Source organism: Somniosus microcephalus, chromosome 1, assembly GCF_052327205.1.
Source record: "Somniosus microcephalus isolate GS21.2 chromosome 1, FLI_Smic_1.0, whole genome shotgun sequence".
NCBI classification, from domain to species: domain Eukaryota; kingdom Metazoa; phylum Chordata; class Chondrichthyes; order Squaliformes; family Somniosidae; genus Somniosus; species Somniosus microcephalus.
The window spans coordinates 212,052,588-212,068,321 of record NC_140987.1 but is presented as its reverse complement, the minus strand read 5'-3'; the positions used below and the strand labels follow the sequence as shown (position 1 = coordinate 212,068,321).

At 45.4% G+C, this 15,734-nt stretch overlaps 1 protein-coding gene across 9 annotated transcripts in view; it reads right to left on the bottom strand.

Moving 5' to 3' along the window:
* atg10 (ATG10 autophagy related 10 homolog (S. cerevisiae)) overlaps positions 1–15,734 on the bottom strand; it is a 437,210-nt gene that overhangs the window by 115,440 nt on the left and 306,036 nt on the right. The window lies entirely within an intron of this gene.

Here is a 15,734-nt window from a genome sequence, read left to right as displayed (position 1 = left end):
GGGGGGGGGTGGAAGAGAGGGGATCGGAGGGGGAAGAAAGGGGATCAGAGGGGGGAAGAGAGGGGATCGGAGGGGAAGGGGCTCGGAGGGGGGAGAGAGGGGATCGGGGGGGGGGACGGGGGAAGGGGATCGGAGGGGGGGAAGGGGGAAGGGGATCGGAGGGGGGAGAGGGGGGATCGGAGGGGGGAGAGGGGGATCGCGGAGAGAGGAGATCGGAGGGGGGATTGCGGGGGGGGGGGGGAAAGAGAGGGGACCGGAGGGGGGAGAGGGGGGGGAAGTGAGGGGATCGGAGGGGGGGATCAGTGGGGGGGAAGAGAGGGGATCGGAGGGGAAGGGGCTCGGAGGGAGGAGAGAGGGGATCGGGGGGGAACGGGGGAAGGGGATCGGAGGGGGGGGAAGGGGGAAGGGGATCGGAGGGGGGTGAGGGGGAAGGGGATCGGAGGGGGGGTGAAGGGGAAGGGGATCGGAGGGGGGTGAAGGGGGAAGGGGATCGGAGGGGGGAGGGGGGGATCGGAGGGGGGAGGGGGGGATCGCGGAGAGAGGAGATCGGAGGGGGGATTGCGGGGGGAGAGGGCGGGGGGGAAGTGAGGGGCTTGGAGGGGGGAGAGAGGGGATCGGGGGGGACGGGGGAAGGGGATCGGAGGGGGGGAAGGGGATCGGAGGGGGGTGAAGGGGAAGGGGATCGGGGGGGGTGAAGGGGAAGGGGATCGGAGGGGGGAGAGGGGGGATCGGAGGGGGGAGAGGGGGGATCGCGGAGAGAGGAGATCGGAGGGGGGATTGCGGGGGGGGGGGCGGAAGAGAGAGGACCGGAGGGGGGAGAGGGGGGAGGGGAAGTGAGGGGATCGGAGGGGGGGATCAGAGGGGGGAAGAGAGGGGATCGGAGGGGGGAAGAGGGGGGATTGCGGGGGGGGGGGGAAAGAGAGGGGACCGGAGGGGGGAGAGGGGGGAAGTGAGGGGATCGGGGGGGGGAAGAGAGGGGATCGGAGGGGGGAAGAGAGGGGATCGGAGGGGGGAAGAGAGGGGATCGGAGGGGGGAGAGAGAGGCGATCGGAGGGAGAAAGGATTGAGGAGGGGAGAGAGGATCTCGGAGAGAGATGAGCTCGGAGAGGGGGGAGGTGGTCAGCAGCTCGGGAGGGGGAGGGAGAATTGCAGGAGCTCGAGAGGACGTCAGGAACTCAGGGAGAGAAGGTCAGGAACTTGTTGGCAAAGGGAGCACGGCGATAACAGTGGGGAAGGGGCAAAGAACGTGATCCAGGTCTAAGAGGGGCCGGGGGGGGGGGGGCGGCGGTGGTGGGAGCAAGAACATGGTCCAGATGGGAAGATAGATCATGTTCTCCTGCCCTCTGTTAGGCCTGGATCACGTTCTTCCACACTCACACCCTTTACACCTGCACCACATTTTCCATCTCCCGCTCCCCCCCCCCCCCCCCACCCCACCCCACAAGACCGCAGCGGTTCAAGAAGGCAGCTCACTACCAGCCTCTCAAGGGCAACTAGGGATGGGCAATAAATAAATTAATTTTAAAAAGGGAGCATATTCTGTGTTGGTCCTACAATAGGCATAACATTCATCATCTCAGCCCCAGGACATCGCTGCAGGAGTTCCTCAGGGCAGTGTCCTAGGCCCAACAATCTTCAGCTGCTTCATCAATGACCTTCCCTCCAACATAAGGTCAGAAATGGGGATGTTTGTTGATGACTGCAGTGTTCAGCGCCTTTCACAACTCCTCAGATAATGCCCGCATGCAGCAAGACCTGGACGACATTCAGGCTTGGGCTGATAAGTGGCAAGTATCATTCGCGCCACAGAAGTGCCAGGCAATGACTATCTCCAACAAGCGAGCGTCTAACCACCGCCCCTTGACATTCAATGGCATCGCCATCGCCGAATCCCCCACCATCAACATCCTGGGAATCATCACTGACCAGAAACATAACTGGACCAGCCACATAAATACTGTGGCAACAAGAGCAGGTCAGAGGCTAGGTATTCTGCGGCAAGTGTCTCACCTCCTGACTCCCCAAAGCCTTTCTACCATCTACAAGGCACAAGTAAGGAGTGTGATGGAATACTCTCCACTTGCCTGGATGAGTGCAGCTGCAACAACACTCAAGAAGCTCAACACCATCCAGGACAAAGCAGCCCGCTTGATTGGCACCCCATCCACCGCCTTAAACATTCACTCCCTCCACCACCGGCGTACCGTGGCTGCAGTGTGTACCATCTACAAGATGCACTGCAGCAACTCACCAAGGCTTCTTCGGCAGCACCTCCCAAACCTGCGACCTCTTCCACCTAGAAGGACAAGGGCAGCAGGCGCATGGGAACACCACCACCTCAAAGTTCCCCCCCCAAGTCACACACCATCCTGACTTAGAAGTATATCGCCGATCCTTCATTGTCGCTGGGTCAAAATCCTGGAACTCCCTACCTAACAGCACTGTGGGAGTACCTTCATCACACGGACTGCAGCGGTTCAAGAAGGCGGCTCACCACCACATTCTCGAGGGCAACTAGGGATGGGCAATAAATGCTGGCCTTGCCAGCGATGCCCACATCCCACAAACGAATAAAAAAATAAAAATAAAAATAACATTACATTTGTGTTGTTTGCCGGACTCGACTATTCCAATGTTCTCCTGGCCAGCCTCCCATATTCCATCTTGAATGAACTTGATCTCATCCAAAGCTCTGCTGCACGTATCCTAACGCGCAGCAAGTCCCATTCACCCATTACCCCTGTGCAGCTGTCTGGAGATCCTGCGCAGCCCGTCAAAAAAAAAATTAGGGGGAACATTGTCCACCAACAGCTTGATTTTAAAATTATCATCCTCATGTTAAAATCCCTCCATGGCCTCACCCCTTCCTATCTGAACTCGGCAGTGTGAGCGCTCCTAACCCGGGAGGGTGAGCTCTCTCTGTTCTCTGAAAGCAGTAGTGTGAGCAGTAGTGTAATGGATCAATTTACACATTGCAAAGATCTTGATTACTCAGGCAGGCAGGATCTAATTACACATTCCAGACAAACTGCTGGGTGTGTCTTGTCCTCCAAGGGGACCAATCAGAAATCTGGTCTTGTCCTCCAAGGGGACCAATCAGAAATCTGGTCTTGTCCTCCAAGGGGACCAATCAGAAATCTGGACTTGTCCTCCAAGGGGACCAATCAGAACTTTGGTGTTGCAAATAGTTACAGCCATGTCTGGATACACAGCCTCTAAGCAGCACACCATTTCTTGAGCTGCTTTTAATTTCAAACAATTTGCAGTGCTGTGAAGAAAACCATTGTAAAGAGCCCCCTCCTCCACAGCACGGAGTTGCTGATCTTAGCCACATTGTCGTGAGTAGGCACCAATTAGACCTCTCAAAAAAAAGGGTGTATCTTTCAACCTCTCTTCCCCAGCCACAGTTGTACCTTTCCTACGGGTGGGTTCTTATTCTCTATTTTTTTACATCGCTGAAGCAGTGTTCATAAATTCTTTTAAAAGGGAATTAGATTGAAAGAGAGGAATATTTAAGGACAAGGGTAGTGAACAGCAGAGAGGAATCTGACTGACAATTTCCCTCAGGGCATTAGGGAGAGGGAAAAGGGGCAGAAGCCCATGATGCCAGGTCTCTGCTCCATATACACTGAAATTCTTGTCCCTCACACGGATTCTCACCCTCTGTGAACCAGCACCAACTCTGAGACAGCAGTCCTGCCCATCACTTACCCACTGCATTTAGGAGCTGAACCCAGAAAATCAGCTGGGTTATGCGGAGGTCAATGTTATGTTCATAAATAAATCGACGTTTTCATTATGAACAGCTAGCTTGAGCTAGTCATTTATTCAGCCATGTGGACTAGTGTACAGGCATCCATCTTGACTACTGCCTTGTGGGTAGCCCACCACTAAACATACAGCTCCACCTAGTGTACCATTCTAGAATGACATGTTACTGATCGTTACAGTCAAGTCAGGTGTTTGCAAACTATAAATTGCCCAACTTATGTTGGGGTTGGGGGGGAGCGCGAATGGGGAGAAGAAAAAAATTCACCTCCATGTTTCAGAGGTTTAGTAGTCAGTCACCTGCCCGCCACTTTGCTTTCAAGTGGTGTATGTTTCCAAGAAGACCATAGCAACAGGGAAAGAAATATAGGAATCACTGGTGTACATTGAAGCTGAAGCAAATCTCAACTTTGTCTGCTGAGTACAGTTAAACATTTTGAGAGTCCACCTCCACATCTCAGTATCCTCAATGGAGATAGCCAAGTCTCTTTCCCATGATTTTAATTACTTAGCATCCGTGATCAAGTTAAATGATTAACAGTATTGACTAACCGCAGATACCCAGGCTTGAATTTGTTAATCATAATAAATGGGTTGACTAGGAAGTTAACAGGCGCACCCAGAAATTGCTGCTTGCTCCCTGTTGAAATGGAACTCTATGCTCACATGTGTATAAAGAATGTTAGTGGCAGCCCATACTCCACATGCAATGGCTGGCAGCTTTTCAGCTTTCCATCTGAACAAGTGTTGGAAGCCAGCCCTCTGGATCTTTAAAACCAATACACAACAGCTGGTTTTTGGCAATTTGGGGTTTACATCAGTGAAAGTGCAAGTACGATTAATCCATACAATTTCTTCATGTCTCTCCAACACAGCAGTGTGGTATTTGGGGATGTAAGAACGTCTGGTAGCTCTCCGCAGACACTGATATACAAAAGAACACCTAACAACATCAACATGCTGCATTTAACACGGAGAAAAAGAAATCATCGCAGCGCTGAAAAACACTGCTTTATTAGATTGCAATGACGATTTGAACTTCTGCTTTTCTCCCTCCCCAGATTTTGCTCAATCTTATGGCAAGATTTAAAACATTTTTAAACACTGCTTGAAGCAATTTATTTCCCTTTCAAGGTCACACTGGGTATCCTGCACTTCTTTCACAGACAATCTTTAGTTTTGCTAGAATCACAATGCTCTCTTCGGATCTGACACACACATAAGATTGTGGGCTGGATTTTCTCAATGGGGGCGCGTTGGTGGCAGGACTGCTTGTTTTCGGGTTTCAGTCCCGCTCCCAATGACGTCCGGCCAACCCACGCTACTTTCCCTTGATTGACCTTGTTAAGCCCGCAGGATGGGCTTAGCCGGCCAATTAAGGGAAAGCCGGTGACAGAGGATGTCAGCATATGACATTTTATCTGTCGAAAATTTTTTGACAGATGAATTGTCAGCGTTTGACAGCTTTGAGAAGCTGTCAAACACTGACAATCTCTGTTCTTGCACTGAAGACTCACCAAAGCCTCTCTCCTCAGCAGAAAGCAGATGGCTGCTGCATCTGAGAATGCAGCAGTCATTGTCATCTCTGCTGTTGAGATGAGGAACCTCCGGATCCCCAAGGGTTGCAGGAAGAAGCAAAGGTAAGTAAACTTTTTCTAACACTTTACAATCACCTCTCACACTTACCTCTCCATACTTGCACCCATCACTCACCTCTACAGCGGACTTTTCAACCCCTCTCACCCCCGCAGGCCCACTGCTCGCCTCGCTGACCCTGGCAAGGTTCGCAGCCGTCGGGATGTCCACACTTGCAGAGGTAAAATGGGGATAAGCCTCAAAACTGCCTGTTAACTACCTGTTAACAGGCAGTTAATTGGCTCTAATCCCCTTCCCACCTCGAGGAGACCCTCCCGGGAAGATGGCACGGAGACGGGTTGGGAGCGGGGTCAGTACCCGCTCCCAGTTTCTGCCATTTTCCCAGCAGTCCCGCCTCCCCAGGGCTGGGAAAATTCCCCCATAGTTCTGGGTAGATGTTTTTATAGATAGCTCCATTTAATGAATGTTAATACTGTGAAATTGTGAGCATTTATTTTACTACCCCATTGTCTTGAATCAATGGGGTAAAAAACTTACCTTGGGCAGTAGCACAAACTGGGTGATAGAGAATCGCCAGCCAGTTTTGAACTCCGCCCGATTTTCTTTTCCATTGAAGCCAGTGTAAGAGAGAATCGGGCGAAGTGTAAAACAAGCTGCCAATTCGCTATTTGCACCAACACCCAAATTAATTTATACCCTAATGTGTTTTCCCCTTCCCTCTCCCCAGGATCTGTGTTCGCTTTTCAGTCACCTTCTGCAGTTTCATGTAATTTTAATCTTTGTTTATGACAATATGTGGCTGTCTCGACTGCCAAAGTCTAGGTTCAATCCATCAATTTTCTTCTTCCTTTTTAGATAAATGATTTTTACCATTCCAACTGGTTATCTTCCATTTTCCTTATTCTTCAATTGTTTACCAATCACACTACCCAAATACTTTCTGTGCAATCAGACTTCTCAAAAAGAAACCCGACCCAATCACATTTCAGTTAAAAAAAAGTTTTACAGGCACCATGACAGTTCCTCATCAACCCCATATAAATCCTTAAAATTAACATTATTCACATAATACAAACATACTAAAAAGTCACAAAAATACTTACCCACCACCTCAACCAATAGCATAGGGCAACCAGCCAGACATCTGAAAATCTCCAACTCTCGGCATACCCTCGGATTTGCAAACAACTGGGCAAAATTAGTATTAAATTTGTTCGCTTGAATCTCAAGAACTGCAATTCACAGGAGCCATAACACAGCCACTTGTTAGCCAAAGCATACACAGGCACCCATCTGCTAGGCTTTGTCTGTTTCCTAACCTCATCAACTGGGACTAAAACTCCCAGCAACAACCCCAAACAAGATTATCACGGCCTGCACCTTCCCAAACTTTTTGCGTTTCTCTTTCCATGAACTCCCTGCAGTCTCCCCACACATCCACACACACAGAGTTATGAATGCTGCAGGAAGGGAGAGAAAAAGTGTTGCAGAAACAGATGGGTGGGTGGGAGAGGGAGAAGTAAAAAGGAATGAGAAGAGGTATGTAAATGTAAACAGGGAGAGAAAAATTAAAAGTTAGATGAGGAAGAAAGAATTGAAAGAAAGGGCAAAAAAAACAGGGATACATTTATGTGCAAGAGCCTGTCTTTGGGGAAAAAAATCCTAATTTATTGGGCCAGTAATTCCGGTCCCAATGCGTGAGGACGGCCGGTGTACTCACACGTGGGCCCGTTGGAAGTGCCGGATTCCAGCATGCACAGCGCATGCACGGGAAACCGGCATTTCCTCTCCATCGAACCAAGGGGTTAAGAGGTCCAACGCATGTGCGCAGGACTCTGCGCGCACGCGTTGAACTTCCTTCGTTTTGACAGGTTTGCGCGTGTGCAAGGGCCTGAACTTTTTGGAAATGAAAAAAGGAGGCGTAAGGAGTGGATTCTTCAAGGTAAGTGGTCTATTATTTAAAATTATTACATTTTTTCCACAGTTTCATTGTTTTTAAGGACTTTACAGTAAGGTAAGTTTATTTTTAGACACGAATTCGTAAAAAAAAATTTTTCAAAAATTTTATTAATTGTTTTAAATAGTTTTTAAAAGTTATTTATAGTTTATTTAATTATTGGGATGTTTTTTAATATTTAATTAAAGTTAAACTAGTCTTTTGGGCGCCCGTACTTTTCATGAGTTTGACAGTCTTTACTATCAAACTCATGAATGAGTTTCCCCTCCCCTGATTGGCTGCAGAGTGCTCACCTGATCCCAGCCGGCACATCGCACTAACTACGCCGCTGGATCTGGTAAGCACATCGCGCCGACATCTGAACCGGGCCAGGGACAGGAAATGCAAGCAGGCCCGGGCTTCAGATGTCAGCGCGCAGGGTGAGTGCAGATCGGGGGCTTGCACGCGCGGCAAGCATCCGATCCTAATTTCTAGCCCATTGTGTGTGGAGGGAAAGCAACAGAAATCCTCAATGGAAAATGGAGATGAGGAAGGCGGGGGGAAGGAAGGAAGAGAATGAAAGATTTGGATCAGGAACTGGGCAGAGACAATTAAAGGCAGAGCCATTTTAGTGAGAAGAGATAGATACTCTGCTGGAGAAACAGAAATAAAGAGAGAAAACACGCACACCTGTTCAGGCAGGTGGTAAAGGACGGGAGAGGGAGGTAGGTCCACTAATATAAGATACTGTGCCCAAACCAATTGGCTTTTCAGTTTACATGCTATCCTTAGTTTTAAATATAAAATTTGTTTCTCATGATCTGCTGTATTTAGTATAGAAACTCTCAGTTCATTTAGGTTTGGTCCTACACGCTCAATCATCTTTACATGCATCTTGGTATGCTTCTGTCGGGATGTCATGTGGTGAAAACTGTAGGTGTGTAAAGAAGAATGTACTTGCCTTTATATGGTGCCTTTTACATCCTTGGGATGTCTCAAAGCACTTGACAGCCACATAATTACTTTTTGAAGAGTAGTCACTGTTGTTTTGCCAGCAAACACGGCAGTTAATTTGCACACATCAAGCTCCCACAAACAACAAATGAGATGAATGACCTGTTAATCTGTTTTGGTGGTGTTGGTTGAGAGATACTGGGATCTTTTACTTTCACCTGAACACTCAAACAAGGCCTTGGTTTAATATAGTATCTAAAAGACTCGCAATGCATTACTCCCTCAGCGCAGCACTGAACTATATTTCTCTCATTACCTTCCAATAGATCACACAGAACTTAATTTCCCATTGCATTGAAGAGAAAACAATATTTAGGAAGCAGGTAATACAGTGGGGGCTGATAATACAATGGGAAGCACCAGAAGCGCATTGGGTGCTGGCTCCCCATATTATTGGCCACAGAGGCCTGAGGCCTACAACACATCTGGTGCACATAACATACCAAACTGCTACAAAGAAGCACAAGGTTCATTACAGCCTACAATTTTATGTTACTCAGGGGTTCTCCCCACAATGCGACCAGGAAGCATAAACAGTGCCAATAACCTGAGCGCCTGTATAAAATGGGCACTGCTAGGGAGGCCTATTCTCTTCACTTAGGTCATTATTAAAGACCTTTTGCTGATTTTGTTGTATCTAGCAAATGATTGTCCAATAATACCAAAATAATACAGAAACAAACAAAGTTAATTGAAACTTGGTGAAGCCTTCCTGATAGCCACTTAAAGCTGTACTGCATCTTTTCTCAGTGGCTGTTTCTACAGCTGCTAGAGAGCTCATTAGTGTCCAGCTATGGGTATCCCTACGAGCATATGTGCAGGTTCTGGAGGAGGAGATGATGTGAGGACTATAGCAGACAAGCGAGACTGCACCTTAGACACTCCATTCAAGCATGTCACTACGCTAACATTTGTGAATATGGGTCATGGTAAGATCGAGTAGGAAAAAAATTTATTCTGCAAATAAAAGAAATGTTTTGGTTGGAACACATCTTGAGCTTTGTTACTTAGGGTTATAATAATCTTTCAGAAAAGGGAGCATACATTTAGTATGGAGTTTTACCCTCAGGTGATGCATCGTGGAAAAGTCCTGTTGGGCCAAAGAGGTCTGCTGTGGTGTCATCTGGCAGGGCGAGTAGAAGATAAGGTTGAAGTGATGCCACTGCAGTTGATGAAGACACCTTGCAGAATGGGCAAGTTAACCCAGGAAACCTCCGTGTACTTGAATAGTGAAGCAATGCAAATGAGCCTCAAGTGGCTTTGATGGGTGTTATATTTGCATTGTTATAATCTTAATGGCCCTCTCCTTACTAGAGTCGAAGGTTTAAGCTTGGAATGACACCCCCTTTCCCACACCCGTACCCCCAATCCTGCCATCTGCAAGTACTGCCTCCTGTTACATGCAGCCACCATTTGCAAGCTGATATAATAGGAGCACATGTAAATAAAAGAGGATTGTGAGAGAAGATGAGTTCTACTAAAGTGCCCAGGAAATCAGCCACCGTATGCGAGTGGCAACATTAAGTTCGAAAGAGTTTTGTGCTGGTACTGTACCTGGTGCTCTATACCCGACTCATTTTATGGCAACGTGGCACAGTGGAACAGAAAGGAATAGACATGCCAGTGCATTTACAAAGATCAGCATTTGGCAAAGTTCCCTACAATCTGCCTGTGTGATGGCATATCAAGTTTACAATGAGAAGCTATAAAAAAAAAAGCTTGGCAAGACATCCCATTAAGATGCTGTCACACGTTTTCTCACTTACTTTGTCAACCTTACCTAGCCCCCAAAAATAATCTTCACCTGCTCCCAGGTTTAGACCACAGGTGAGACTGTATTGTCACGCTCAGTCACGCCCATCCATGCTGCTCTGGCTGTACTCTTCATTACTGGGTGGTCCTGCCACCAACTAGGGCTACCTTTTGCAGCAGAGCTTCCTGCAGCAGATTCTCCAAAGCCTGGTCACTGTACGGGACCACTTTGTCCTAACTACATTTGCCAAGGGAAAATGTACACCTTTAAGGGCAATCATCAGCACTTGAAGAGCTGCTTCTGTGGGCAATCTTGCTCCCCAACCTCGGTGCTTTCCTCGCAAGCCATGCATTGCCAAAGAATGTTAATGAGCTGACCTCATATTATTGGATGAGGTCAGCCTCTCAGGGTGTAGCTATAGCCTGTGCCAGAACCACATAATCAACCTCAGTGGATTAGCACACTTTCTTTTTAAGACGAGATATAGATGTGTATTGAACCCAGATTTAGGGGGTGAAAGTCTCCTCTCCCTGTTAGCTACATTTATTCCACACAAAATAATTGAGTACTGTCAGTCAGCTTCCTAATCTACAGTACAAAACAATTCATCAGTAAACCTCATTACAACAGTGACTACACTTCAAAAAAAAGTACTTAATTGGCTGTAAAGCGCTTTGAAAGGCGCTATATAAATGCAAGTCTTTCTTTCTTTAAACCATCCATAGAGATGGGTGACATTGGAAATAGAAAAATTCACAAGTGCAGCAAGTGCTCTTTTCAGATTGGGTTAAGGTACATTGTTGAGCGAGAGCAAAGAAGCTTTGTTCTAGATCTGCTCCATGGTGTTCCAGATTTGCGAGTGAATACTGACAACAGGTGTAAAAACTGGGTCGCAGTAAACATCACTTACTTTGACAAACACAAAATATTTCACTTCAAAATTGACCTTTGTCTCTTGGAGACAGAACATTTTGCCTCTGAGCACTGGGCCTTTAATAGACCAGAAGAGAACAAAGTAAGGTGAGCAAGTTTAGGCGACAGGCAGCCATGGGATGCCAATTTGCAACCTAGCCAATTCTGCAGCTGGTAAGTACAATTTTGTTTTTAAAAGTCACCTGGAATTTCCACAAGAAATCAACAGAACCCCCCAGAGAAACAGCAGCTGGAGATTGAGAGAATTGTGCGGAAATTCAGGATCAGTATATATACAATTTACTGTTTTCACCTTCTCCCAATACATACGGTCACGTGCCTCAGTCAGAGAAGTAGTGAGTTAAGTCCGTGGACTTTTCCATACCATCAACCAATTTCACTTCGATTGGATGATAGTAGGTATGTTTTTGTCGGGCTAGACTAACTCTGCTTTTTACTCCTTTCCAGGCTGTTTCCTTCAGCAGTGCGGCTGAGCATTAAGCATCAAGTAGAATAGTTGAAAATGGATAGAGCCATGTGGCCACCCAAATATATACATTTTTAACATTTTAAACTGATTAATGCACCAAATTTAGGCACAAATGTTTCCATTCACAGCAAGACCCACTGTAGTAATATGCGGTACATTTTAATCCAGAACATATGCAGCATTTCATTCTTTAGCATCATAGTATTTATTTCCATGCACAGGGACAAAATATTTTGCTAAACTGCAAGCCGAGAAGGAAATAAATGATATTTACAGAAAATGCTGCATTTTTTCCTACTATTGATTAAAGCAGTACAGCTATTATTGCTTTTGCAGCAGAGACTACTGCTAAGTTAATCATGGGAAAACACGACAAACCTATAATTTTGAGGCTCCCCTCCCCTCTCACCCCATTCTTCCTGTTGGAAAAGTTAATCCCATAGGTTTTTTTTCATCCACTTCATTTTGTTTCTCCATAGGAAGCTTCATGTCAAAAGAAGGAAGGAAAAAAAGTCACCACCATAAATTTTAGGCAAATATGCTTTGTAGCAGAAAAGCAAGTGAATGGGTTTTGTGTAAGGAAAATCAATGCCATGTGTTTAGAAACATAGGCACCTTTTTCACCCTATGTCTACTTTTGGAATCTCTGGATAAGTTTCTGCACCCAAATTAACAAATAGAACTAGAAATGTGAATGCTCACAAACATATTATTTCTTTGTCATCAAAGCTGTCGCTTATTAACTTGTCAAAATAAATGCACAAGAACTTAAATAGCACGGTTAGTAAAAGGGCTCAATTTTAAAAAGCTTGAGCTACAAAAATAGGTTTTCGCCTTTCTTTTATTTGGGGAGTTTTTAAACTGTGGGTTTTGGCTCCCTTTCCACGGCCAGCTCCTCACATTGAAAACCGGGGGCATCTGCTAAGCTGCTCTAACTCTTCAAATCTCTCCCCTTCTCGGCCTCCCCCATTCATTCTTTACTTCACAGTCTCTCTTCCGCCTCCCCCACACCTTGTCGTCACTAACTTTATCTTTCCTGCATGATCATTTCTGGCATGTCCAAGGATTTCAGCCTTAACCCACTCCTCTTCATCATTTACATGCTACCCTTTGACAATGCTATCAAGCAGCATAGAGTCAGATTCCACCTTTATGCAGAAGGCTCCCAGTTCTAACTCGCCACTTCCTCCATTGATCCCACAGTTGTTACCACTATCTCCAACTGCTTATCTGACTTTCAGACCGGGATGAGCCAAACTGCCAGTCAAAACTGAAACCACTCTCTTCAGGTCCTGCAAACACCTCCACACCTCAGCATTGACTCAATCTCCTTCCACAGTTGCCACTTCAGTTCTAGCCCATGAGATATGGAATCTAGACCTATTGCTCAAGTCCAAACTCAGCTTTTTCCCTTATATTTGATCTATCGCCTACCATTTTCTTTCACCTCCACCCTATCTCTCCCTCTTGCTGCTGAAACCCTAATCCCACTCATCACCTCATGACTGTGCTTTTCTGCCAGTTTCCTGTATCTGACAGAATCAACTAACACTTGTCCTCAACTTCAAAACCCTCTCCGACCTCGCTCCTCCCTACCTCTGAACTCTCACCCAGCCTTTGTCTCTGTGTGCACCCTCAGATTCTCCAACACTGGCCTACTTCTCAAAGTTTGGGATCACCTGACAAGGTGCTCCGAGCCATCGCTTCGGAAACAGCGAGCGCAATACAAATGCAGGATGTCGCTATTGTGTTACGATGACACCATTTGTTTAACGCTGCACTTAAGACAGAAATAATTCTTTAATCCTGGCTGCCACTTCCATTGCAGTTGCACAGATGTTGTAAAGATGCAAACAACAACTATTTTTCTGTGGCTGGGGAAGATCCATAAGGGTCAACAGCAATAAAACTGCTTCTCTGCCTTCTATTGCCTGCCAAAAGAGGCAGAATTTCAACACTTAGCCTATCAGCAGTCAAAAAAAAATTGGACACATCTAATAACAAGTAATTTTGCATTTACGCTACTAGGGAGATAGGTCAGAACCACATATTTTGTTGGTGCACACAGCCTCAGATTGCACAAGCACTACCTGGTAGGTCTGTCTGTGATAAACTTTGAATATGAAGACAACTATAAGATGACATAAGAAAAATATACAGTACTATAAAAGGGGTTTTAATAGAGTAGATAGGGAGAAACTGTTTCTACTGGCAGGAGGATCATAATCATAATCATAGGACACAGATTTAAAATAATTGGCACAAAAGCTAGGGAGATGAGGAGAATGTTTTTACTCAAGTGTTGTTGTGATCTGGAGAAACATAACCAGTTTGCCAAGAAAATTGTGCATGAATAGATTTTTCTATAAAACTGCAGATTAAAAATAACCAATTTGCAAATCTGTTACATAGCCTATTTAAATAGCTGAATTAATGATATGATCTAAACAAATATAGAGAACACTTAAAGAAAAAATAACTATTTTGATACTGAAATCATTAGACTTCCAAAATGTGCTTGTCCTCCAGTTGGGAGTTTATTTTCACTGACCAAATAGTGGTCTCAAAAGGTCTCATGACCACAAATGTACAGTGGCAGGTCACCCTTTATCTTGCATTTGTTTTATAAAATTTAGAGCCTTTCACCAATATGATCCCAAATATAGTCTGACGTAATAAAACTCACTACGCACTTGGTTCAAGTATAAAGCAAGGCTTTAATCAACTTGTTTCAAAACATGGAGGTCTAGTTGTACTTCACTAGTTCCTGTCTTACAAAATGTCCCTGGGCAAGCTGGGCCCACACCCGAGTATTTATACTCCTTGGACAGCGCCACCAGCTGGCCGTCCAGTGTTATTTCATGAGTCGTTTCTTCATCATGATGAGATTTATAACATAGTCCACCCCAACATCTTGCATTTATATAATGCCTTTACCATAGTAAAACTTCCAAAGGCGCTTCACGCACACCCCAAGCAGAATCTAATCTAATGCAGTCAAACTATTTGTATGCAATAGTCTAGCCCTACAATTAGCATGGCCTGTTATGGCTACAGATAAATCAATTTATTTTTAATTCAGGTCTCAGAACGGATATCTGATTCCATGGAGCACTACAGTAGGTGGAAGAAAACCACAGCGATTGTGGAGGGAATGTGGTTCAAAACCAAACTCAAATTCACAGGTGGCAGTACAACATGGGTTTTCCAGTGTATATTTCTGTCAGGGGATGTGGCATGAAGGTGCTGCATCAGGGCATGATAATGCAGGATGCAGCAAGTTGTATGGTGTATGTTGAACAAATGATTGAGTTCAGTTTTCACTTGTATGCATTTGTGCACGTGGGCATGAAAGAGAGTGTATTACTGTATCATGCTAATGTTGATAGAATGCACACACAAGGAGACTAGGAAATGATTAAGGATCACTGAAAAATTCAGTGAGTGGCAGTATATCTCTGGTCTATGCGAGCACTGCACGGTCAAAGGTGAACCAATCTCAGATCGTAATGTACAGTATAACTGCATCCTTCAGTTGCATCTTTGTGCTTAAGGTGAAGGTTCAGCACCAAGAAGTAGAAGGCACGGTATTATATTCCCAGCACTAAATATAAGCACCTCGCACTCCCAGATTGATTACAGTCCTACTCTGGCCCAATAGTTTATCATATTCTACCCTTAAAATTGCACCAGCCGTTCTTGTGGTGTTTCTGCTCATAATTCAGGAGTAATTGGGATAAGGAAGGGAGAGAAGACATTATGAAAGGGCACAATAGATCCTTCCATCGGTTTGAACTGGATTTGGCCCATAGGGCCAGAGGTGAAAGGACAGTATTTCTGCATCACTCAGTCCTCACTTCCCTTCCTTCCTGCTATAACCAGAGACTGATCACAAAGGGAAACTGGATGCAATAAGCCACAGAAAGAGAGATGGCAGATAAGAGAACAAGTTGTGAAGGAAAAGAACCCAAGACCAAAAAGGTTGCATAAAATATCAATATAGATTTATATATAGATATATATGCATAACACAACTTACTGTTACTGTTAATACAAACATCTACATTAGTAAACTAATGATTTTTGTTCCATCTTTTACTCAGTTTATTCTTCTAATTCTCCCAGTAGATGGCAATACTCCATTCCTCTTTAAATTTCATATGAAAAGTTTTTTTTATTGCAGGTTACTATTTTACTAAATGTCATTTAAGACAACTCTGGACACATTCAAGTAAGCTTATAGAAATATGTAGCATTCTTAAAAT